This window comes from Chlorocebus sabaeus, chromosome 14 (assembly GCF_047675955.1).
Source record: "Chlorocebus sabaeus isolate Y175 chromosome 14, mChlSab1.0.hap1, whole genome shotgun sequence".
Classification (NCBI taxonomy): Eukaryota; Metazoa; Chordata; class Mammalia; order Primates; family Cercopithecidae; genus Chlorocebus; species Chlorocebus sabaeus.
The window spans coordinates 81,573,263-81,600,051 of NC_132917.1; the positions used below are offsets into that span (position 1 = coordinate 81,573,263).

The following is a 26,789-nucleotide window of genomic DNA, read 5'->3' on the forward strand; positions in this document are numbered from 1 at the left end:
AAACTAATATTTTCCTTCATCACTTTGCTGGCCAATCAACAGGTTTACCCAATTAGTTTAAAGTTAATCCTATTCCCTTTATCATAATCATTAGTTCACTTGACCAACAACTTGACGGATCAACAAGATACTTCCCGGTGTTGTATAATAAAAAAATTGGCTTCTATAGGGAGATAGAACCATATTTAAGCCAATGAAATATGGGGGATATTATGAGGGAAATATATCTGGATAGTGTGGAATTCTAGACCCATTTATTGCCCATTGAAGAATCTAGCATCAGCCAGAAAACAACTTAGAAGAGTGTAAAAGAGGGAGTCTCAGGGAAATAGGACCAGAGACATTAGGATGAGTCATCCTGAAGCCCTTTCAACCTCGGCATTTATATTTACACAAGTCCACAAGTTTCATTATGGATTTACCAGTTTGAATGGAGTTGCCAGCTTCTTGCATGTAATAACATCTAAACTGAATTATAACTCTTCTTTCTTTTGATTTTAAATAATTTTTTAAAAGATGGTATGCCATTATCTCTCTCTCTGTCTCTCTCTTTCTCTTTTTTTTTTCTGTTTCCCAACTTTCACAGGTTCTGTCTTAACTCAATATGTTTGCAAATACCACTATTTTGGCCTGGAATTCTCTTTCCAATCCCTCTATTCTTGATCAAGTCCTATATCACCCTTTTGTTTAATCTAAGATTGCTTTTCTAATGCCCCAGCTAACTCCCACTTTTCTACAGACTCTCATGGTACACTAATACCACAGCATACATGTTACACTAATAATAAAGGAACATAGATGTTCCTTATTGAAATATTTAACAAGCAACATCATATAGAACTGCATTTTTATTGCAGTGAGCTAACATCAAGCACCGTCATTCATTATCCTAGTACTCCTTGCTTCAAGTATTGGATCTAGAATATGATGTCTGAATAAATAATATGGAGTCAAACATACATAAGTGAATAAATGAATAAACATATGCACATTAAAAATTAACTTACGTGAGTTGTTGAAGCATGATGCCATTGTTAATCAATTGAACTCAGAAGAATAATTACTTCTTTGACATGGTTTTATATACCCTACTCTCTTTGTCAGTGCTACATAATGCCTTGGAGAGCAAGGAAATCAGTGTTGGACTCCCTTCTCAGCCTTTTGTCAATTAAGTCTCCAATGGCAGTAAGAGCACTTCAAAATTGTTAGGACAGTGATCAATATTGTGTGCTGATAGAAACTCAGTACGATATCACCAATAATGTCTCCTGAATCTTCAATAGTGATAGAAAACTGCTCAAAACACAAAATGAGTTGTGTGTACAATTTATAAATGTGTATGTGATTTATGGTAGGTATCTTTAAACAGCAGTTTTATTGATTTTTTAATGAATGCTTTCATTGAATGAAGTCATATACTATAGGTTGATTTGTAGATGTTTATTAGGGGAAAATAGTATAAACTGAATAGAAAATAAGAAATAGACCTGGGAATTTCTGCTTGGAGCTGCTTGGTCTGTAGCATTTGTATGCTGCATACCCTTGGGCATATGAATTTGTTCCTTGTTTCTTCTAAATTACAAGCTTATGATTACTATACAATTTTTCTAAGTATTAGAGATAATCTATGTAAAATATTTAGGACAGTTCTTTCTACATAATGAGCTTTTGATAAATAGTGGGGTTTATGATTGTTTTTATTGCCGCTGTTGTTATTATTAAAGATCACCAATATGTTTAAAATTACTGCCAGGCTTACACTCTTTAATTCTTCTAGATGTTTTTAAAGAAAAAATAATACAACAGAATTAAACATCTTTGGCTCTCAAACTGAAACCAACATTTATCTCAGTTTAGTTTCAGCTGTTTTGAAAACGTGTGAGACTATAGGTTAGGGGGAGTGAAGAGTTTACCAAAAAGGTATGAAGATAGGGTGACAAGAGTTTGAGGTTGCAGTGAGCTATGACCATGCCACTACACTCCAACCTTGGTTACAGAGTGAGACCCTGTATCTGAAAAAAAAAAAAAAAGAAAAGATGAGATGTGGGTGTGAGGAGAGAAAGAAATTAGCATTTAATTTGCATTGCCATGCATTTTACTTCTGCTTTATCACAACATACTTCAAAATAGGAATTATCATAACCATTTTACAGATGAAGAAACTAAGTCTCAAACAATTAAAGTAATTTTTTCTAGATCACACGGACACTAAGTGTTGAAATCAGGAGTTAAACCAGGACTTTTATAAATGCCTAAAGCTGTGCTCTTCCTACAATTACATTCGTCTTCAAACTAAATATTAGCAGTCATTGTCCATTGAACTTTAATAGCAAATGGAGATAAATCTATCAGAAATATTAGTGGCTTTTCAGAAGCTAAAAGGAGAAAGCAATGCTAGCAGCCATCTTGATTAACTGCCTACTTAAAGCAAAACTAATGTAATTTAGCAAAAATAAAACTAATTTTCTTGATACCGAGCTTTTCATGAATGTGTCTCTTATATAATGAAAACAAAATTTTCATGGAATAATTACTTTCTCAAATGAAAACATAAAACAATAAAACAAACTTATTTGTATGTTATAATTACAAAAATCTAAGTATATTGAATTACAAAAAATGATAAAATTGATGGACTAGGACAAGAGGGCTATGATTTATAACTTTTTCTTCAAAACTGAAGTAAGGCTAAGATATTTCTTTCAACAAAATAAAATTAAAAACAAAAGTCAATATTATAGAATTATTTTAAAAAGAAAGAGAAGAAAACTTACCAGACAAATCAAATTTCATGGAAAAAACTAGTATCTAGCTCTCATATGGTAGCATACTTGCAGATGTCATAAACGATGTCACACGACGGTCTTAATTCTCCTATTTTTTCTTTAAAATTCTGAAACAATGAAAGATAAATGTGTTCAGGAATTTTCTCATCCTTACCATAAGGAACATTGAAACTTGCAGCTGCTTGCAAATTGTTCATTCATTCACTTATTCATACATGTTATGATCACTGATTATTTTCTATGCACACAGAACAGTGTTAGTCTCTGTCAGGAACACAAAACAAATGCAAACTTGAACTCAATTCCAGAAGCCTAGGAGCCCACGGGAGCTGATATACAAGGGCTTGATTACATAAATCTAGGTGTCTTCTTGGTAGTTAGATGGGTAGAATATTATCAGTGCTTAAAAGGAATAGTGCAGATAATAAATTCTAGAATAAGTCAGAGAATCAAGATATTGTTTTGGGCTAGCATCTTCAGAGAAGGCATCACAGAAGTAATCATCATAAAAAAAACACGCTAGACATCCTTAGAGGGATATCAATACTCTCTTAACCAAAAATTTAAAGTAAGAGCTTTTTTATCTTTATGCCACAAAAAATGCAAACCTAGTAATGATCTCTCTGAAACTATTCAAAAGTGAATTATTCAATTAATCGCACTGTTAGTCATCCAGTAAGCCATTTGACATTCATGTTTGTTCTACACATATTTATCAGCACTAGTTTGGTTTAGGGTATTCTTGAAGATAAAGATTTAGTGGCAGGCTACACAGACTAGTTTTTGTTTCAATGAAGCTAACAGTCAAGAAATATAAGATTTAAATAAATTATCAGCCCAAAATATTATTTCCAATTGTATAAGGATTAGGAAGGAGAGTTACAGGTTGATAAAATAATACATTAGAAGGAAATTGTATCTCTTCAGCATAGGGTATGCAGGCTGTGCACTGCACAACTCTAGGGGCATCTTTCACAGAAATTACAGCATAAATGTATTTGAACTTTATTTAAACTGAATGGGAAATTACTGCTAGGAGTGACATAATCAGCTATGCATTTATAAAAGATGCTCTGGCCAAAGTATGAAGAATGGATTTGAAATTGACAACAGAAGTCGGCATGGAAATACTAACTACTTTTTTAAATGATCCATGAGAAAAATGGTAATGGTGAAGAGAATGGAGTTGGAGAGGAGTAAATGAATATATTTTAAAGACAGAATTGACAAGACTTGCTACAGGTTGTATATGGAGCTGAAAACAAGGAGGATGCAAACTTTTCAATGTGTTATTTACTGACAAAGGTCATGGTGTTAAAGATACAAATTTGGTGGAAATATTAAATAATTATTCTTTCTACTTACTTTGTATAATTTACCATGAAACCCCTAAGTGGATAAATCTGTTAGGCATATGGAAACACATAAAATGGGCTGGAGATTTTTACTTGAGATTTTTTTCATAAGACTGTATAAGATATTCTGAAGAGAAGTAATATTGACAAGAGAAACTAGGATTAATTTCACCTCCAAAAATTGCAGTGGATGGGTGAACTTCATCTGTCTTAGCACATTAGCTTGACTCCTCAGTTTACATTCATTAACCTCATGACTGATGCAGAAATTTTTTTCTGTTCTGAAGCCTGTAACTCGATTCCGGGGACAGCCTCAGGGCTAGGCCTCTTGCACAATCTCAGCAGTCACTCATCATCATCCAGTGCCTTGGTTCTCCCACAGGAAGTCCTTGTCAGAATCTGGGGAATCTTCTTATTTTCCTGTGTATTTAGCTCGAAAAAGTGCCCATAGCTGCTGCTCTCTGGCTCCTTGCTTTCATTTCATTTATCTGCACTGATAAACAGACAGACCCAGTTTACATTCTCGCTCTATTTGCTATGGATGAGTGACTCCAGCTATCTTATTCATCTACTTTGTGAATGTCAAATGTGAAAATATATGTAACGGTGCCCAACATATATCAGGTGCACAATGACTGTTATTTACCATTTTTCCCAGAGGAACAATTCTTACTCTGCTTTTACTTCCTTCTAGTCTGTATTTCTGATCCCTACCTTCTTTTTCTCCAGAAGGTTGCTCATGTTTGTGCTACAGTCTCAGACTCAGGATATCTATGGCTCCATCAGGATACATTTCCTGCATCTATTTCTAGATGATTCTAGTTTGGGGAAAATGCATGGTGGGAACAGTGCATGCACAGAAATTTCTGTTTGTCTACCGTGTAAAGAGATATAATTGCTGTGTATAAAAAATTGGGGAGAGCTTAGTAATCAAAACCCAGTTTAAGAGAATAGAGTGAAATACGGATAATCTTTGATTCCACAAAAAGAAGAGGGCTCTGGGAGGTCATGCACTAACAATATTGCATATTAGTATGGACACTTTTGTTTATCATGCATCATGTCATGATTTTTTAAATTACAATAACTTTATGAGGTGAGAATGGATGATATAATTCTCATGTTAAAGAAGAGAAAACAAAGCTCAGGAAATTTAATAGATGCAGGGGTAACCTATGGTGGCTCCAAGAGATCTGAATTCCAGACCAGACTCATCAAACTAGCTATGGCTGCATATAACTTATACTCTCTGAAGTGCTGAGTCTTCTCAGTGGTAACAGAGGAACAGGATTTCTCTAATATGTAATCCAAACTTAAAAGGATGAGATGTTATATCTTGTCTAATATAAAGAGATCATTGGTAGAACTGGGATAAGAATTATATTTCCTAATTCAAAGCATCTCCAATACACTACTTTGCTTAAGGCACTTTTCTGGTTTCTGAATGGATAAGAATGGCAATTTGATACAAACAAAACAAACATCTTAACAGCTACATGGGGAAAACAGAGAAGAACAGACAAAGAAGTATTAAAATCTTCTCATGGTCCTTCCAAGTGCAGAAGCAGATGATCAAGGTATTGTGTCAGTAGGATGAAAATTGAAAGTAAAAGACTATGGCATGCATGCAAATTATAGTGGATAAAATATAAAAGTGGTCCATATCAGTAGTTTTGGAATAGCTGAGACTGATGTCAAGCAGTTGACTTACTATGGCCTTTTAAATAATCTAGGTGGATTAGAAAGAGGAGTATGGATGGCTAGTAGAGAGTTTGTGGAGATGAAGTGGAAGGATTAAAGTCTTGACTGGAACTGGAGAGATTACAGGTTGAGCCTCAGTTTTCTGGATTGATGTCATTCTCGACTGATGTCAAGCAGTTGACTTAATATGGCCTTTTAAATAATCTAGGTGGATTAGAAAGAGGAGTATGGATGGCTAGTAAAGAGTTTGTGGAGATGAAGTGGAAGGATTAAAGTCTTGACTGGAACTGGAGAGATTACAGGCTGAGCCTCAGTTTTCTAGATTGATGTCATTCTCTAAAGTGTTCTAAGAAGGCACTGTATCAGTATCTTTTAACTGGGCATCTATTGAATCTAAGTAACACTATTGTTCACAAGTTTGAACTACTAGGGTCAAGGAAGACACCAAGCTATGAATAATATAGTGGCCAAGGAGCTAGTCAGCATGTCTAAATCATCATGTTTGTCTACTTTTACATAGGTTCTAAAATATTTCCATTGCAGACTCAATAAATACAGGCAGGGTTATTTCAGTAATATAAATTGATGCAGTTATGATAGAATTTTGTTTATTTTTTATCTGCTGAAAAGCTCTTACAGTAACAGAAGATATGTATGATTTTATCAAAAACTTGTTTTGGTTAGCAAAAGAACAAAAACTGGGGTCTTTGAAGAAAGTATCAATGCTGACAATCATTTGAAGAAAATCAAATGTGTTATGTAATTCATTTAGCGAATGTTTAAATGCTTATTACATCCCAGACATTTAGTTTGATATTAGCTATAAATGTATATATGGGTATACATAGGTCGATATAGATAGATAGTAGACTAAGGTATTACTGTCTAATGAAGAGACGGATATGTAAATCATAAGAGAAAATAATTCTGTAAGAAATTTTTAGATGTAAATTTTCTCTTAAAATGCAGGCATAAAAGGATTTAATTCTTCCTGGGGAAATCGGGGAAGAGCTCATGAAGTGCAGACTTCACATAAAGATTTCAAGGATGAGCAAGAATGATCAGAGATACACATGTGTAAATAACATGCTACAGAAAAAGAGAACATGTATCAGAGATTGTTCAAAATTCTCCACGGAGTTTATTATTTCTGAAGGCTTGAACAAGAGATATATTGGTAGGAGAGAAGTCTTAAAAGGTATAGAGGCCAGAGCAGAACATAAAGTGTCTTATAACCTGTGAAAATACATTCAAATTACTTCTTGGAAGCCATGAGAAGACTGGTGAAATTTAAGAACAGGAATAACATCCAAGATGTCTTGTAAAGTGCATTTCTATAATGCTAAAATCAAATTAATTTTCAGATGAGGAAAGCATCTTAGAGGTAGTGGTCAAGTAAAGGGGTCTTTTATTCTAACCCAGAAATATGAAGAGAAAGGCCTGAACTAGGAAACCGACCATGAAAGTAAAAAGGAGAAAGCATATGCAAGTGGACACAATGTGAGTATCCTGGCTTCCTGTGTTCTGCCTTGGGAAATAGAGAGGTAAGTGATACTCTTCAACAGTCATGGTACCTGAGGCAGTGGGATGTGGGGGAGGTGGAGGCATTTGGATTTGAGGCTGTGTGGCTATTGCCTGGAACTTCTTCCCTGATTTTCACAACCTTAAGTTAAAAGTTAAGTACCAGAGGGAAGAGGTCATTGAAGGAGAAAATCAGATTTATTATTTACTACTGATATATGCTAATTTTAGATAAGGGCAATCAATTCATCAACTTAAATGTAATTTAAATTACTTTGCTATAGGATATCATTGTTAATGCAAGGCTCCATTGCATAGGTTGGCAATCACATTACTGTGTCCATATATAAAATTATGTTGTTTCCAGTATTTTGATAAAAATTCTTTATTTCAGGGGAATATTACTGTTAACTATTATTGAGATGTCATCCAAGATTTGGGTAATATGTACAACTATTACTGTCAGGGAAGGAAAACATAAAGAAAAGTCATGATGTAAAGCTTCTTATGTGTATCAAATATCATATTGTTCTGGAAGTTTCTTAAGAGTAGGAACCTGAGAAAGAGTTAACAAGTGGCCATGAAGTTAAACAAACTTTCATTTCAGGACCCCCTTGCTTGCCTGTCTTTCTTACGAGGAGCCCTAGCAATGTGTTTACAGGTCATCTACTGTAGTAAAATGTGATCAAGTGTTATATTTTAACCACAATCAGTTAAGCTCAGGCTGTCGCAATACCAGTGACCCTATCACACTTGTCCTCTAGTCAGGTGTTGTTGATGGCTACTGCCATAAAGAGGCAGGCTAAAGAGAGATTGTCAGGAAATTCAGAGGCCGGTGAAGACAACCTAAGATGTATAATACACAACCACAATAAGACATCAGCAAGAAACTTGTTAACAAGTGATGGCAATTAAGAGTATTTAGATTAGTCACTGGAAGAAAACTTGCAACGTCAAAAAATTCAGAACTCATCTGTAAATGAAGCTCGATAGATAGTTTCCTAAATCTGACAAGCATCCTAAAAATATTCATGATATCACCAGTAATGACTTGTGAAGTAGAAATAAAGAGCCTACAATGAATAAACAAATACCATGGTAAAAAACGCATTATTTTCTTTTATTCTGTATAGAACTTAGTATAAATATCTTGTCTTACAAAGGTGTGATTTTGCAGCCAAAAATGTAGGACAGGGAAGGGGAATGGAATAGAACATGGCCAGGCTATCAATGAATACAAATATTTTCTCATTTTGTGTTTTATTTTTAAGCTGTTCGTGGCATTGGTTAGCTTTTTAAAATTTGCAGTTTGTCATGATTACCGATTATAAATATTTAATGTTATATCTGTTTATAATTACCATTTTATATAAAAGAAGGCCTCTACAATGATTTAAGCTTCACATCACAAAAGTACTGTAATATTTCTCTCAAGATCCCTGGCACCAAACTAAAATCTGTAGAGAAAATTGCTAAGTTGACCATTAAACAAACGAGAGTGTCAGGATTTAGTAATTAAATGTTCAGTGAGCAACAATAGGGAACACAGCATCTTGATCCTGCTATAAAAGTAAGGCAGAGTGAATTCAGGGAAAGAGAAATCTCAAAATAAAAGTTTATTCTTAGCTCTATTCATGAACTTCTGACTGTTTACAGTTGATAAAATTACCTTCATAAATTACATGGGCATGGAGGGAGACAGACATCAAGATCTTGGAGATGAAGGAAGCTAACTCTTATAAGACAATCAACAACCACAAAATGATCTTTGCTCCTGATTTTAAAGGGCTAAAGGAAGAGAAGGGGAAGATGAAGGGAGGACAAGTGCATAGGAAAAATGAGAGGAAATAAACAAAGAGAAATTGTGTAAGGTGAGAAATGACAGTAAAATTCCCCTACAATATAGAATGGTGAAAATTCTATTTGAAAAATATTTTTGGTACAAGAAAAAATGTTCTAGCCTTCACTCATCCATCCCAATTCTTTCCCAACTGAAATGTCAGTGAATTCTACTCTACTCATAATGTGTTGTAAAATAACTTTTTTCCCCTTTAACTAAAAATCTTACTTCAATTTTACATATGAGCCAGAATAAAGAATTCTACAAGAAAGCAGAAACTTGACAGAAAGAAGAGTACAGGAGAATGAGTGAGACTTGAAAATTGATAGAAATGATAGAACAGGATCTATATTTCTGCAGGTCACTGAAGTGAAGAGTTTGATGTTCTTCCTAGATCTTCATAGACATAGAATTGCCTGTGTAATCTCCTTACCTCACTAGTCTGCCCTGTCTTCCTTCTTGCTAGATGACAAATAAAGGAAACAAGAAAAACAAGGGAAGGGAGAGAAAAAAGGAGGGATGCAGCAAGACGGAGAAAGAAAAGGAGGAGAAAATAAAAGAAATTACTAAAGGAAGAAAATAAGCAGAGAAGAAGTTAATCCCCTGGTGAATTTTTCACAGGCTATCTGGAACTCAAAAGTTCAATCTTTATCCATCTATCACTAAGTCAACTTTGGAACCTCTTCTTCTAGAACCAGTTAGGGAAGCCCCTGAAGGAGAGGTTATAGGATGAAATATATGTTGGTGTGAACTTTAAAGAAAGAATTTGTGTTTAAGGATGAAACTGTAATGGTTTTCAAGTTGCACTAACCACATGTGATTTGAGCTTAATCAAAAGTAGAAAAATCAGCAACTTCTACACAAAACATTCAGGAAGAGGAAGAAGATCCAACTTAGAAAATCTAGTGGAATAATAATTCCATTAGTAAGATAATGATACAGATATGATGACACTGGAGTTTTCAGAGAGCATTGAGGCAATATGTAGCTATGGAATTTGAAAAAAAAATGGTTCATTTTTGGAAGATTACTTCAACAGTCATATTAGATTAATTGAAATGAAGGTTGGTGATATAAGGCTTTAAAAATGGTCAAACTGGAAATTATGAACGCTTGAAAAGCAGCTTTGAAAAACAAAGACAGAGGGGAAAGGGATGAAGAGAAATATAACTGAGATTTAAGATATAAAATAACTGAAATCTGGAACTAATCAACTGTGAAAATCAAGCAACAAGAAAGAGTTGTAAATTATTTAAAAATATCTGGCTTGATCAACTTTCCCAATTTTAGAGCCAGTCTTCGCAAAAAGGAAAAAACAAAACAGATCAGGCAGGAAAGGAACATCCGGCTTGCTGTGAACCCGCTTAGACTGGCCGTGATCTCAAAGAGTAAAGATCTATCCAGGGAAACTTCTGAACCATAGTGTCAGACTTCCTGCTCTTTTCAACTCCCCTGGTTTTATCATCTCTACCCTATTTCAGCAATCTACTCCCATGGCCACATCCTGAATGTTGACAATACCCTAAACGGTGCCATTTGTAAGATCTCTGACACACCAAACACTCTCCTCTTACAGCTGTCAATAATGTACATGACCTCCGCTTTTTCAAATATGCTTACAGATTATACACCCCTGATATTGATGGCAGTGGCTGCTGCTATCACGCCTGCTGCAACACGGAGGTGTGACTGGGGCTGCACATTCCACGGAGCTGTTGGGAGTCCCGCCCCTTCTGAGTTGGGGAAAGAGCTCCCCTGGTGCCCCTGCATCTACCCAAACTGCGGCTGTGGATTGGAGGCTTGGGGTTGGCAGGTTGGGAGCTTCCGAGTGCAGCTGCAACCACCCTCCCGGGTGCAGGACCCTGGCATCTCTGCAGCCTGCACCCTTGGGGGCCACAGGAAAGACCCATATCCCTGTAGGTTTGGAGGTGTTTGCTTCTGCTGCCTGGCCTCTCTTGGCTCCCGGTGCCTGCTCTGATCTCTGAGCGGGAATTGGTGCTGAGCCCTGGGGCCGCGCATGGCAGCAGGAGGCAGATTTGATTCCTAGGCAGAAGGGGGCAGCTCCCAAGTAAGGATACCTTCAAGCCAGGGAGGGCCTGAAGGCTGGGGTCTGGGCTGCCAGTCCCACTGACCAGAGTGGGGACTTGTGGGCCTCTTCTGGGCCACCCGTAGCCACCCATGGACCAATCAGCAAGCACATCCTCCCCTCTGAGGTCCATAAAAGCCTTGGGCGCAGGCTGAGCAGGGCACAGGAAGGCCAGAGGAGAAGTCAGAGAGACGACAGGATAGCCAGCTATGGAGAGAAGTACTCCTCTCAGCTCAGAGCTGGAGATGATGGGAAGGTCAGACGCAGAGAGGAGCTACCCTCTCTGCTTAGAGCTGCCAAGAGTTGCTACCTACCTTCTCTGCTGAGAGCTGCACAGATGACCTGCCGGCAGAGAGGAGCTACCCACTGTGGGTCTCCTCCGATCTGTTGTAACGCTGAATAAAGCTTCTTTTCCTCTTGTTCACCTTCCACGTGTCTGCATACCTCATTCTATCTGGAGGCAAGCAAGAACTCCAGCAAAGGAACCACCAACCACAGAGGTTTCTGGCCAGAAAATCGACACCCCAAAAGTCCTATAACAATCTGATTCTAAACGCAACACCTTCTTTTCAATGTAATTCTAAAGATTTGGGGATTATTTTATTTAACTTCAGGATCCCCTCTGAAGAAAATCAACTTACAAAGGGTGGCAGGTCTTAAGAAAGGTACTTAGCAAGTGCTGGTACATTCTAAGCAATCAATATTTGTCAATGTTGACTGACTATCAAATTGTACTAGAGAAAACGATTCCTGGGGCTTAATATTATACTATACAAGGATCTACTTTATTATTATTATTTCTTTCTGTTTGTTTTGGATAAATTACTGACTCTTTATCTCAGTTATGTTGTTTGTTAAAAGTTTACAGTGTTACTTTGTATCTCTCAAGGGCTTTTGTTAGCATTTTCAGTGAGGAACCTTAAAACCTCTAAAAAGAAAATGAATGCTATTAGTAAATAAAAATAAGTCTGAATGGCCAAAAATATGTGTGTGTTTGTTCTTACTATTTATCGCCAAGGACACCAATTCATTGGCCCTTTTTATAGCAATATGTAACTCAAACTTCTGGTTTTTTTGCTTTAGACCTGAAAGGCATAAATTTATTTTTCCCTTTACATAGCAAGTTGAAGTTGTGAGGACAAATACAGTAGAATGTGTTGACTTCCACAGTCTCTGGAAAGTGGCATTTCTGTTATTTCCCAGTCCAGGGATTTTTAATTCACAGTATTTCACATTAATGTTAGACTTGCTATAAGATTATTTCTTAAAATATCTTATGCCTTCAGGAAAACATTAGCTTGCTAGCTTTCTGAGGTATTACTCATTTATATCACTCAAAATGATAACCAATGAATATATCAGAATGGAGACCCACCTAGAGGCAGCATGCCTTAGTTCTGCAGTGTGTGACTATCTGGCTACCTTTCTTACTTATTGTTATATAGCAAATTTTAAAGGCACTTATGAGAATGATTTTTTTCAGATCAACCACATTTGTGTATGAGCAAATGGAGTTTGTCTCAAGTGATCTAGGCACATGAAATCAAATTATGCTTTAAATTACCTATTCAGAATGTCACTCTATTCTTACCTGCGAAAATACATACAACTTCATAATAATGTATCCCATAGAACATGTTGAAGTTTATAAGGCTCTTGGATTGTAGTATCTCATTTTTTTTTTTTTCTAAAAACAAGTTCAGTTAGGCAGGGCTGGAATTGTGCATCTCCTTCCAAGAGACCTGCTTGAGATGAGTTGAATAGACAGTAAGGGACAACCACAGATGTTCAGTGTTATCACTAAATCCATTTGGGATTAAGCAGGTTCTGTCAATAAATAGTTCCGTTAAGGCATTGGTGTAGTCCTATGGGATAATGCAAAGAACATAATCATAATCATTGTAGGTGTTTTTATGATGCACAACACAATATTTTGCCATGATATTGATGAATTTGTGATTATTGTAACTGGCTGTCTTTTGTCTCTTTTCATCATTTCAATTATACATCAAATAAAATATCTGCACTGAATGGAAAAGTGTTTTACCTGCTGATATAAAAAATGTTGTGAATATTGGGATTAGACAAAACTGGACATAAATCTCCAGGCCCAGGTTTGTTTCCTGCAGCAATGGACACTCTCTCTCTGAGACTCCATTTCTTATTTTAAAATAGGGATAACAATGCTTTCATCATATGGTGGCTATGAAAATTAAATGAAATAGCATGTATAAAGGGCAAATACAGGTTAATAAATGTTATTCTTCTTCCTCTCTGCTATCTTCACCCTAGAGAGCAGCAGGGATGAAACTCACATGGCAGTTTAACTACATGTCTAAAGTTTCTATCCCTGTATTACATGGCCCATATTATCCAACTCTTATATATGGAAAATCCAAAACATTGCAAATTGCAAAGAGAAACTGTGCAGTAAAGGACTAGAAATATCAAGTATGTCATTCAATTAACATTAATGTTTCAGTTGTGTTGGAGAGAGACCTTGTGTTACTGTGCTGAGCTATAAAATATATGCCCTCTATAAGCGTATATGGAACTATAAAGTTCATCTAGATTTGCTTTCTCCTATGAAAACAGTGGGTACATGTGTTTGACACTGTACAATGTAATTTGACAATTAGTTACTTTTAATAAAGTAAATGAGTCAATTTTGCCCAGTTTGACTGACTTTAGGTGAAGCAATACACAATATTTTATAACAACTGTTACATATTCATATCTGATATTTGGACATTAATTGATACTAATGGTGGTTTTATAAAAGAAGTTAAAGAGGTGTTTGTTCTGGAAAACAAGGGCAAAAATGCTGAATAATATCGGAAACTAAATTATTTTATATATTTAAAAATATTTCAAAATGCAGACAGCCCTCTGTTTATATTATTCCAATTTGCATACATTTCTGTTACAATGCTTTAATTAAGTAACACCAGTCGCCAACAACATGGTTTCAGTAAACATGCTATGTGCACTGTAATTGGATAGAAGTACAAACCTCACTGCTATAGCTCTTCAGTCCATGAATCACTACACAAAGACAGATGCACATCAAGAAGACTGACCAATTATATAACTTTTTTCAAAGTCTGTTGGTTATTGGTCACTGAACATCTGTTATTTAGTTCACACATAGAGAGCAAAGTTTGTGCTTATGTAAAAAAAGTGCACTTGAAAATATTTTATGACATTGAAATTGCAAGAAGTTAAATATTAGAAGCTGATCCAAACTTAGAAAGGAATATGACACTTTGCCAAGGCATAGAAGAGATACCTGTTCTTTATCATGTTATACAACAACAGGCAGGGAAGCAAAGTTCAAACTATTCTTTTTTTTTTTTTTTTTTTCTTGAGACAGAGTCTCACTTTGTTGCCAGGCTGGACTGCAGTGGTGCCATCTCAGCTCACTGCAACTTCTGCCTCCCGGGTTCAAGCGATTCTCCTGCCTTAGCCTCCCTAGTAGCTGGGACTACAGGTGTGCACCACTACCCCCAGCTAATTTTTGTATTTTTAATAGAGACAGAGTTTCACCATGTTGGCCAGGATGGTCTCAATCTCTTGACCTTGTGATCTGCCCACCTTGGCGTCCCAAAGTACTGGGATTACAGGCATGAGCCATTGCACCCGACCTCAAACTATTCTTAAACTTTAATTCCCATGTTTCTAATATTTTAAAATATAGTGTTCAAAAATATTAGTTCTACTTTAGAAAATGTTCTATATATGTATAACTGACAGTGATTTAATGTTTTGATAAAAATTGTAAAGGTCATGGAATAATCAGAATATTTCACATTGATTATTAAGATTGTTTACAGATTTCAGGTTTTATTAGGATTTTTACAGTCCCATACTACTGTGCCAAGTGAGGACTACTTGTATTTAAAACACTAAAATTATAAAACAGAACGTATGCCTTGGTTTCATGTTTTAGGTGAAAGAGATGACTAAATCTAGGATTTTTTTTTCTTCCATGGGTTATGTGAAATCCAAATATATACTTGGATATACTCCTATGTTTTTATTTCTTCATGGTTATCAAATGGCTTAATTGAAACAGAAATTCAAAGCTAATTTTTCTTTTTACCTACAATAATCATGGAGCTTAGAAATAGAACAATAATCATTCCTTTCATCTGTGAATGTGGCCATTTCCATTGTAATGCTCTGACAGCCAGAGTTCAACCTTTTAGCAGCACATCTGTCCATGAATAAAATTGAATATGTAAGGAGCTGAAAGCCCAGACAGGCAAGGCTAGCTAGTTTTGAAGGTTCAAAGCTTTTCATAGAACCTACTGATCTGGAGTATTTCCTTCTCTTTACTCCAACTTCATAGATTCAAATTTCACTTGGACGCTATGCAAACAACTGATGAGTCACATTCTTATATAAGTCCTGGTGGATTTGTTTTAACTTTCCAATTCATATGCAGAAATAACACTTTCCCCGCTTCCTCTATATCATGTCTATCTGTTGCCATCCTGCTTTTCTGGATTTGATCTGAAGCCTACATCTGCTTAAATGGGGTACCCTTATCTAGAGAAGAAGAGAATGTAAAGTTCACATGATTTTTTCATAGTACCATTTTCAGAATATATGCAACTCATACCCTAGGCTTCCAAAAAAGCTTCTAAAGGAATTTGATTTAAGACAGAGCTTTTGTGTTTTGGTTAGAAATAGAGCCAGGTAAGTACTGTTTGGTGACTTTTTTCATGACTTGTATTAAGTTGGGGTAGACTAATTAAGTGACAAATATCTCCAAAATTTAAATTGTTCAGCACAACTAAAACTTATTTTTCACAGAATTTGGTGTCTGTTGGGTTGATGGGGATTGAGAAGACTTGGGGTGACATTCTGTATCATGAAGTCATTGAGGGTCCCAGGTCCATCAGTATGGAAACAGTCTCCTGTGTAACCAGAAGATGGCCCAAGCAAAAGAAAAGGCCCGGCTGTTCACTGTCTTGGTTTGTAGATGACCACACCTCATTTCCAATCATGTTCTGTCCATGAGAATTCACTACAAAACTTGTCTGTATGCAAGCAGCTAGAATATAGTCATTGATATAACCAAAAAAGAAAAGGACCAAATATTGGCAAGCACATGAATTTTGCCATATGGCCGTATTTAGACCCAGGCTACTTGGATAAAAGCCATCATAGATCCAGGACCAGCCACATAATGTGGGCAGCCCAGTGCAAATGAAAATTCAGGGCTCCTTGTTGTAATAGCAGGAAAATGGGGATAATGATACCTTTGTGGGAAGGTGTTTATAATGTATTTGTATACTATAAACATAAAAAGTACTAAAATATAAAACATTTTTTTCTTCTCACAATTCTTTTTTGACATTGCATTAAAAAAAAAAGTTTTGATTTACTATAACCCTCTTTGCAACATGTAGATACTTGCAGGGATTATGTAGCGTCTCCCATGCACCCAGGGCACTGGCCCAGGAATCCGTGTCCATTTATGACTTACCAGCTGCTGAGTTCCCCTTCCTTCCAGCTGCTGAACTGACATGTTTATTAGCCATGGGTGAGGAAGTCAATCTCCCTTTCCCTCAGCTTGTCATCCCAGCCCATTGTAGATAGTTGATCCTCAAGGGATTACAAACCAGACATGCTCAGTACCTGCATCTGGGGTGGGCCAGCCCAGAGCCTCATTCCCACTAAGTCACTTGCCCAACAACTGTGGGGCTGCTAGCTTGTCACCCCGAGGCACTGTGGAGTGTGCATATCCAACCCTGAGTTTCCTCATCAGTTTGCCCAGACCCCTACTAGGGTTGAAGGACTATGACTCATGAAATCTCCTCCTGAATGCAATCCCTGCTCTAGGAGGAGAGCTGTATTAATTATTAATCCTTGGGCAGGGGAGAAAATGTCAAGGCTGGGCAAGCCCAGACCTCAGGGCGCTGGGAGCCAGTGGTTGAGAATCTGTGCTGGAGAAGCAGGGAGATGGTGGGAGATGGCATTGCCCATGAACCAAGATTAAAAGTCAGTATTTGTTCCATTGTCCCATTGGATTTCACTTGCAAACCACAAATTTCAAAGAGGAAATCATTAATAGTTTCAAGACAATGGCAGAGCATTAACCCCCTGAGTGCAAGTCCCTTAGAACTGCATTGGCCACACACCCATGAAGCGGACCCTGCACGTACCACATTGGTTTAACCATACCAGTGTCCCTTACAGATGCCCTCAGTAAAGAGGTGGCCTTGAGGTATCTCTCTTCTCCTTTCCCATTCATTACTCGAAAGCGTCACTGTATAGAAAGTACGTTTACAAGGGCTTTTAAGGTAGGTGCCCTCTCAAAATCAGTAATCATGGACTTTCTGCCCCATGCTTTTGAAATTATGATTTATTCTTGTGAAATATACACTTTTTTCTTTTCAAAGATTGCTTTGTCTGAAATACTTTAAGGAGTTATTTCCAAGTTACCCTTTCTTAAGACCTTCCATGATCACCCCAGACAGAAAGAACTCTTCTTCCCTTTAATTGGGTGGTTTACTACAGGTGAGAGTGAGCTTATCAGAATCACCATGGGGGCATTTTAAAACTATCTTCGCTTACTCTTATTTTCCACACTGAGGATTTAGGCATGAGAGACATCTATAAATTGGAAATGTTCTTTAGATATTTATAACATAGTTTCTACCTCCATTAAAGTATTTGCTTTAATGCCAAAGCTTTATGCAGATATCTTAAAAAAAAATCAAGTATCACTTATGTTTTCTATTATGTTTGTGCACATGCCAATCTCCCCTAGATTGCACATAATTTTTGCACAGAAGAAGATCTTATTTGTCTTTATTTTCTCAAGACACATGTAACCTTAACTAGTATATAGTGGGTACTCAATAAATATTTGTGATTTGAATCAATGGATTTAGATTATGATAAATTTGTGTATATAAAACCTCAAAACAGAGTGCCTACATAGAGGCTTACCACAGCCTAACATGTCAAATGCCTGGTGTTCTTTCAGGATGACTATAGATTTCTATGTCCTGTCTTAAATGAAATAAGGCATTCTTTCTGTATGAGAAAAAAGTCAGTGTGGACATCAATGTTTGGGGCTTGAAGCTCTTCACAACCTGCCTTTTTAGAGAGGTATAAAACCTGAGTCCTGTGGGGTCTTTCTGGGTGCTTTGTTATTGTTTTTTCTTTCAGACAACTATTTTATTATTGCTCTTGTAGGCATTACAAGAGAATGTATGCACTTGACTAGAATGGTGATCTTGAAATTGTCGAGCTCCCCAAAGCCAGACTGTACAAAATATTTGCGTATTTTCTTAACTCAGAGTTCTTAGCCAAATGACTGTAGCCACTGCTTTGGAGCTGGTAAAGTCCCTGTGGATAGCACTGGCTCTTCCAATTACCGTAAAAGCTAAGATGGTTTCTTCACTTTCCATCGCATTATGTCCACATGCATACATCAAGGACAGCTTTGGACTGATAACTGCTTTGCCGTTTACTTGATCAAAATATGCACATGAACCAGAAACTCTTAATGATATAAGATGGTTCTCAAAAAGCATTGCTCAAAAATGTTAAATTACAATATTATAATACATTGCCATAAAGCTGTAACTTTTTGTAAGAATAACAAGGTGATTCAGCCAAATTAGTTGTGATGTTCTCACTTATTGTAAAATGTCATTTTTCTTAACAGGAGTAATTGCTATTTTTTTTTTTTAACTGCTTATTCAAGGCTGTTTAAAACTACCAACATGATGAAGACTTATTTAATTAACTCCAGCTGACCTTGACCATTTGTCTGCATCCCCTCACTTTTTATGGTTTAAGCGTCTTTACTTAAAAGGTTTTGCATTTATTTATAATACAAAATAACACAATACCACATGACTTGACATATAACATATGTAACTTGGCTGTCACTTATAGATCCAGCACTGTTAAGTGGTTTTCATAAATTATGTAATTCAGTTACCATAAAAAGTTGCTGCTATTAATATTATTATTTTATATATAAGCACATGGAGACTTAGAAAGTTATTTACAGCATAATTATCAAAGCACATTGATAAAACTGGAAATTACAGGAAAACACAAAGGAACTATGAAACCATACATTTTAAAAATAATGCCTATGGATCTACATTTTTCTAGCATGCTGGGAGGTTCATAGTCATCCTAAAAATTGAGAATCACTAAAATACCTTTAAGTGTATGTTTGAATTCCGCAACTGTACTTGAACTTTCTGAATGGAAAGGAACACAAGCTATTTTCTCTTCCCCATTTCTCAATTACTACTATGAGATGTTGTGTGCCATGAGATAACTTTTTGTAAAGGCTTTGGGGTAAGACAACTTTTTAAAAATCTCATTTTTTCTGGGCTCTAGTAAAGGAGAATCATCAAGTCAACTGCATACCACTACTGGCTGGACTGATGAAATAACGTGGGTCTTGAAGATATTTGACAATTGGATTCCATTTATTGACTACTAAAAGGCAAAACTGATTGCTTACCTAGAAAAAAATGTACAGAGTTAGGTCCACATAATCAAATTTGGGGCATATCACCTTTTAATAATTCCCCACATGATTTGCAATGTCCTTTTAAAAACAAAGCAGTGAAAGGACTAGGACAGAGCTAGGGAGACAGAAAATACATGATCAGAAATCAGGTCTGCAATCTGTAGTCAACCAGTCTCAGTACAGGTGTAAGCCGCTGAGAGGATAGTAGAGGGAAGAGTTGGAATGCTTCGCTTTACCCTCCACCACCATGGCCAAACACCATAGCCAGAATATAAAAAAAGTTTGAATTGTTCTCTGAAAAGTTCTGCTCTTATTAGCAGAGTGGTTCCCATAATAGGATGCATATTGGAACCACTTGGAAAAATTTAAAGAACACTAATGCCTTAGCCTCAGCCCTAATTCTGATTTAATTAGCATGGAATTTAATGGACATGGGGATTTTATAAGTGCTCAGTGATGATAATTTGCCTGTAAGTTTGGAAACCACTGCTGGGGGGTTGTCCTTTCCTTTTTGTATTTTTATTTCAGTGAATAGGCAAAGCCAAGTCTATTCACTCATTAGACTTGCCAATCAGATGCTGGCAGTCGGTGAAACGTGTATTCTCACAGTCATTGCCCTCATTATCACTCTCTGAGTTTACCCACTTTTGCGGGGGCTAGTCCCGGGATTCTCTACTTCCTCTTGTACCTATTACCATTTGAGTTGTCTCCCTAAGGAGCAACCCTGCCTATACTCTTTTCCTGCTGAAATTTTTCCAGTGACTTCAGTGAATGAGTGAATGAGACTCTTAAGCAAGGAAATAATATCTGAAAGTAAACTAAAAGTACTGAAGCTGCACACACATAACCTTGTTTTCTTACTGTGGATGGACCTTGCTGTGATCACGTTAATGACTATTTTTACCTATAATCACCAAAGGAAGAGATAAATCCCGGTCCTCCTTCAATCGGCTAATGGATGCTATGAAAGGGAGATGAATAAAAATTAAATAATTCTTCAGGGCTATGGGATGAAAGTTTCACACAGTGATTCTCCACTCTATCTGTATATTGGCATCACCTGAGGAGCTTAGAAAACTGTCAAGGCATTACCTCCGCAGATTCTAATTTAATGTCAACAGGTCCAGATATAGGCCTTTTTATAAGGTATCCAGTTTTTTTCAATAGGCAACCAAGTTTGAGAACCGTAGCTCTGATGAAAAACTAGTTTAACATAAAGGAATGTAGTTTAACAAAATAATAATTAAGGTAGGAGGAAGCCAGAAATAACTGATGTGAAATGTAGATATTTAGCAGGAGGAAAGGATGTTGCTAGGCAATGGGATAACCTAGGCTGGGAAAGGAATATTAGGGTGACTAAGAAGAGAAAACAAAAGCCAGATAAAAGAGACACATATTGGCAGACATAAGCAAAGAACATTAAAATCCTAAACTGGGTAGTTTATGGGACACTGGGGAAAACCCCTAACAGATGTTATTCCAACTGAATATTCAAATCTTCCAAACCAGAAATTACTTTTTCTTCCTGCCGAGATACTTATGCAAATAAATAATTTTGGGAGAGTAATGTTTTCAGGTTTTATTATTTTTTCAAATTTTGTGAATGATGTTTTTAAGACCTATGGAGGCTGTGGGGAAATATCAAAGAAGAAAATCTGCTGGCATGACGTAGGTAAAGTCAACTTTTTGTTTTAAAGAAGGGGGATAAATTAGACAAAGGGGTCTAAAACTTTAGTTAACATACACACACACACACACACACACACACGTACACATAAATTATGCAGAAATTCTTTGCTTAGGGCAGTACATAATAGTTTAAAATATGTTGTGTATTAAATTGGACAATTCACTGTCCAATTTAATACACAACATATTTTAAATTATTCACCGAAACAATGTTCAAAGTAGCATTTGATCACTTTCTAGCCCTTTAACATTGATTGTATTCATACAATCAATTAATATTAAATATTCCCTATTAGATTACTTTCTATCTTTACAGTATGTTTTATTCATAGGATATATAGAGAAGCAAAGAAAAGTAACTCCTTATTAAGTTAAACAAGCTAGCTTTTTTTACTCATGTGAAATTTATAATTTTGTGTGAAGAGCATGAAGGTCTAATCACACTTTTGGTTCCATGACATTGGGTATATCAGCTGCTAATTCTTAATCAGATAACAAAGTTTTGGTTCCTTCTACTTGGCGCCTGCCCTGACCATTATTGGATTAAAAGCTTAGTTTTTCCTTGAAGGTTTTTTTTTTCCCCAAAAAACTTGTCCATTTAACTCCTTGTCTTTGCCTTGAATACCTCTTCAATAATTTAGATGCCCTAAGCTTACCTAGTTTCCAAAAGACTGTGCCCAAACTGGCTGCAGTGTAAGTCTCAAAGAGCTGTCAACTGAGATTAAAAAAAGAAAGGAAGAAAGAAAAAATGTTATATTTCTTATTAGTCATTTCAATGTTCTGAATCGCTTTAAAAGATGTACTAGGTAAGAAATTATTGAAGCTTTAATAGTGGAACCTGAAACATTACTCTGAATATATGAGAGGAAATATTTGGGGAGCTGGAGGCTTTGCTATGCATTTTTAAAGTTTACCATGTATGTGGCCATACCTTCATTCATAAAAGCAACTCAGTTTTCCTCCCCAGAACTGCTGCTGTTCATTTTATGCTGCATCTCTAGTTTTCATGATTAATTTTAAAGTCCATCTATTGTTTAAATTGGTTATTCTTCGTTATTTTAGAATGTATCTAGCCCTATGAAAAGAAAAACTTAAACTAAGGACTCCTCATTTGCTTTAAGATGGAGGGGTGTTCAGCAAGATAGACAATTTTTAAATTAAATTAAGTGAGATTATGTCTCCAAAGAGAGCCTTGCAGGCAGATCATGGACCAGTTCCAAAGCTTTGGTTTAGTAGAAAGCCTCATGCACAAAAGACAATGGGTCACCCTCGTTCTGGGGTATATACTGTACACCTTATACATGATCATCCATCCTCAACTGAGTGGAAAAAATATCTGAATGAAATGGGCATCCACTCTTCTAATAATAACAGCAAAGATATATAGTTTTTATTATGTGAAAGCATTATCCTAAATGCTTTCCACATATTCCCTTATTTTTTCTTGACATTTATTTTATGAAATGGGTAATACTATATTTCTTCACTTTATATATGAGAAAAAATATGTAAATGGAGAGATTAAATAACTTGCCCAAAGTCACAGAGCTAGAAAGTGGGAAAACATTCTAACACAGGTAATTGAAACTGTACTTTTTTGTAAACCACTATGATTGCCCACACTTTTAATAAGATACATGTGCTTGAATGAATCGATGAGATCTGTCATATGTGAAACATATGATACCATTAAGCAAAATTAAATTAAAGGATTTGAATTTCTACAGGTTACATTACAATCAAACAAATCATTTAAAAATACTTTTTAAAGGAGGGTTGTCATATTCATTGAACATTTTTCATAAATTAAATAAAAATGTAATACTTCAAACCTTTATATCAATGTACCCACTGTCAAAGTATCTTCCCAGCTACCAATGAAATTATCAGAAAAAAAAAATAGTATAAAAGAGTATTTGGAGAAAGTAACAAATGTTGTTTGTCTGCACGTCATAGGTATGTCACTACCTAGCAATTCATCTATCTCAGGATCAGTACCTGTGAGAGGACAGAATTTCAATGTGAGAATTAAAACCTAGAACCTATTTCCAAGGAAAGAACCCTAGAGGGGATTCCAGAGTGTGGGTTTGTGCTCCCAAGCTCCGGAATCCTTGCCAAAGCAACTGAACAACAGCGATCAACAAACAAATAAAATCCATTTGGGTTGAACTAATTTGTTATACTAATATGCAATTATCTAAATTTACAGGAAAGTAGACCTTCATTTTATTCAGTTCTGGTGCTTAGAATAGTGACACCTTGCCTAAATAGAAGTCAATCATAAGCAGGCTCAGCTGTCTGGAACAAAGAAAATCCTGGGGGAAAAACAAAATAGGAACATAGTCATCCAAGCAGTCAAAATGATGTCTAGGTACCAGTATGCCATTGTAGGTTTAGTAAGGCCTTTGGTCAAATTCGATTAAATTTCATTAACATAAATAAAATAAGTTTTCTGCTTGTCTGATACTATATTGCATGAAATAAGCACGATAAATTTTGGCCAACATCAGGTATTGTTTGACAGCATACAATTAAAATAATAGACTATGTGCTAGGTAAAGCAATGCCTCCCACCCCAAGGTAGCTACGTCCAAATCCCCAGAAACTGTGATAGATTACCCCACAAGGCAAAATGGAATGAAGGTAAAAGATGGAATTAAAGTTGCTAATTAACTAATCATGAATTATCCAGGTGGGCCAAAGTAATCATTAGCATTCTTGAATGGGTGGGGCCTTAATGGGTCTTTAAAAGGGAAGCAGAAGCGCATGTCAGGTAGTCAGATAGTATGAAGGAGATTCGTTGGCTTTAAAGATGTAAGGGGCTTGTGAGCCAAGGAATTCGGACCGTGGCTCGAAGAGGGAAAAGGACAGTAAATGGATTCTCCTCTACAACCTCTAGAAAGGAATCCATTCCTACATGCATCTTGATTTTTAGTCCAGTGAGACCTCTTTCAGACTTCCAACCTCCAGAACTGTAAGTCATACTTAAACGTTGTAATCTGATGCAGCAGTGATTGATGGGGAGCTAATTCAGCTTATTTGGTTCATGAAAAATTCAGTTTAGATGATTTGATGATGGGGTCGCCTCGATTCAAAAAAAAAATAAAATAAAATAGGCAGCTGAGCTCTCGTTTGAAGTTTGTTGTGGCACTTACTCTGCTTGTCCTTGGACCCTCTTCTCACCCTTTCCCTGCTCTGCTCAGTGGGGCAAGGTGGGTAAACCTCAGGCTTAATTCCCCAGGTTACTGTGCTGCCTGGTTTTCTGATGATGCGGTAGTTTACTACTTTGCTCCTGAGGTCAGGAGGAGAGGAGAAAATGGAGCATCTCTGCCCAACACTTCCTGCCTCCGCTGGTATCTCTGGAGGTGACTTGAGCTTTCTTCATGCTTCAGCTATAACTATGGGGTGATGCTTGGCAATTTGACAAACCTTTCGGCAGTCCCAGCTTGCACTAATGTCCCTGGACCTGGTTTCAGCCCTTGTTAGATGGCCTCAAGTTTTTAGCTACAGAAACACACACTCTCGCCATTGTCTTTTAGTCCTTTCAGCTGTTGCTTACCATAGAGCAGCCTCATTGTCACCTGATAGTCTTCCTAGCTTATCACCTGTGTAACAAAGTATTTTGCTTAAATATTCTCTGTTTGGAATACCCAGGGAGCTTTTGTTTTCCTCACTGGAACTTGTAGTGAGTAATAAGTTCCCCAACAGTATAAGCTTGTTTAGATAAATTGAGATTTAATTCTAATGGCCACAGTTCTTGATGAGGAACATTGTTTTGGATGACTATCAGGAGTAGGAACCTTGAAGAGCGAATAAATCAGGGAACAGTGTCTGTGTAACAAGATTAAGATGAGGTTGCTGCTGCTACTCATTATAGTGATAACAATATCAACAATGATGAAAGAATCGAAGAAGTGGAAAACTGCTATTTTATCATTTTGAGCTGAGCCTTTATCAAAACGAGTTATACCTGGGTGGGCTATTTGCTACATAGGATCTGTGACCCTTGTATAAGCCACCTCACTGCTCTGTCTTGGTTGCTGCATCTGTAATGTGAGAATGATAGTAATATATATCTATTACTGATGTCTATTACTAAGGGGACATATAGAAAAAGCTGATAATTCGGTACATGGAACCCTCACGTGTTGGTGGTAATTTTGAGCTCTTATATTGAACTTAAGTATTAATAAGGAATTCTGCCTTTTTAAAATATGAACACTCACTTTTTAATCTAAGTTCTCTAAAATTTATCTAGGATTCACCTTTTCACAGTTATTTTTACTCATGTTTCGGATACGCTGTTCGCCTAGAATAAGGAACTCCAAATATTGGTTCTTCGTAGTTCTTAGGTTGCCCTGTTCCATCTGCCTGATGGATTTTACTTTGTAAATTCAGACCTGAAGCTGCTCATGCCACCTGTCACCACATACTCTCAATACCAAGCTCTGTCTACCTGATTGGACTCTTTTCAATTATTTGCTGATGGGCTGCACCTACATCAGGAAAGCACTTGCCTCATTTAACCCTTCTGTGCCCAGCTATAGAAGACATAACAGGAGCCACTTTACATATTTGTGAGCACTCATGTGCTTGAGGACAATGATAATACTCCTTATTTATGATAAAAAGAGACACTTCTCCCAGACACTTAATACTACTGAACAAATTGTTGTTCCCCTTGTTCTATAAAACAATGACTAAAGCCATTTTCTGAAAATGAGTATTGTTAATCATTGCATCATTAACCTTTACAATGTCAATGTGTTCTCCATATCAAATTCAGTTAAATGACTGCCGGAGGTAACAGTTAAGGGAGCGTTTCACGTAGAGGAACATATTAATGCTTTATTTAGTTCTAAATGCACTGTGAAGGATTTAGGTGAGAGCTAGTATATGTTAAGAAAGCAAAGTACCAGAAAGAATAATTTCACAGCAAGAAAGTGGAAATCTGACAGAATATGTAGCCTGCCTTCTAATCTTTCACATTTCTTTGTTCCCTAGTTTTCATTGCTTTTTATGTTACTTTCTTTCTTTCAATAGATAACACACACTATCTAAATTGCATACAAAGTATAGAAATAAAAGAATGCCTTGTGTGTACATGGTGTGCATGGGTGTGTGAGTTTGCGTGTGTACATTCTGAAGCCCATTTGTGTGAGTGGCATCTCTTCCACTGTGGCTAGAAGCAATTTGTCTCCTCATGCCTTCCACTTGTAGGCAGGTGACTCAGAATCTCATTTTATACCTTTTTTTTTTTCACTGTTCCGATGCTCCACTGGTTCAGATCTCATCA

The 26,789-nt window shown here is 36.5% G+C and overlaps 1 long non-coding RNA gene across 2 annotated transcripts in view; it reads left to right on the top strand.

Moving 5' to 3' along the window:
- Positions 1-26,789, top strand: part of LOC140713440 (uncharacterized) — a 404,726-nt gene that overhangs the window by 95,719 nt on the left and 282,218 nt on the right. Inside the window, exon 2 of one of the 2 annotated variants that reach the window (XR_012095515.1) lies at positions 7,265-7,342. The exons of the other annotated variant lie outside the window; for it this stretch is intronic. This is a non-coding gene — a long non-coding RNA (uncharacterized lncRNA). The remainder of the gene's footprint in view (positions 1-7,264; positions 7,343-26,789) is intronic. 2 annotated transcript variants of the gene reach the window in all.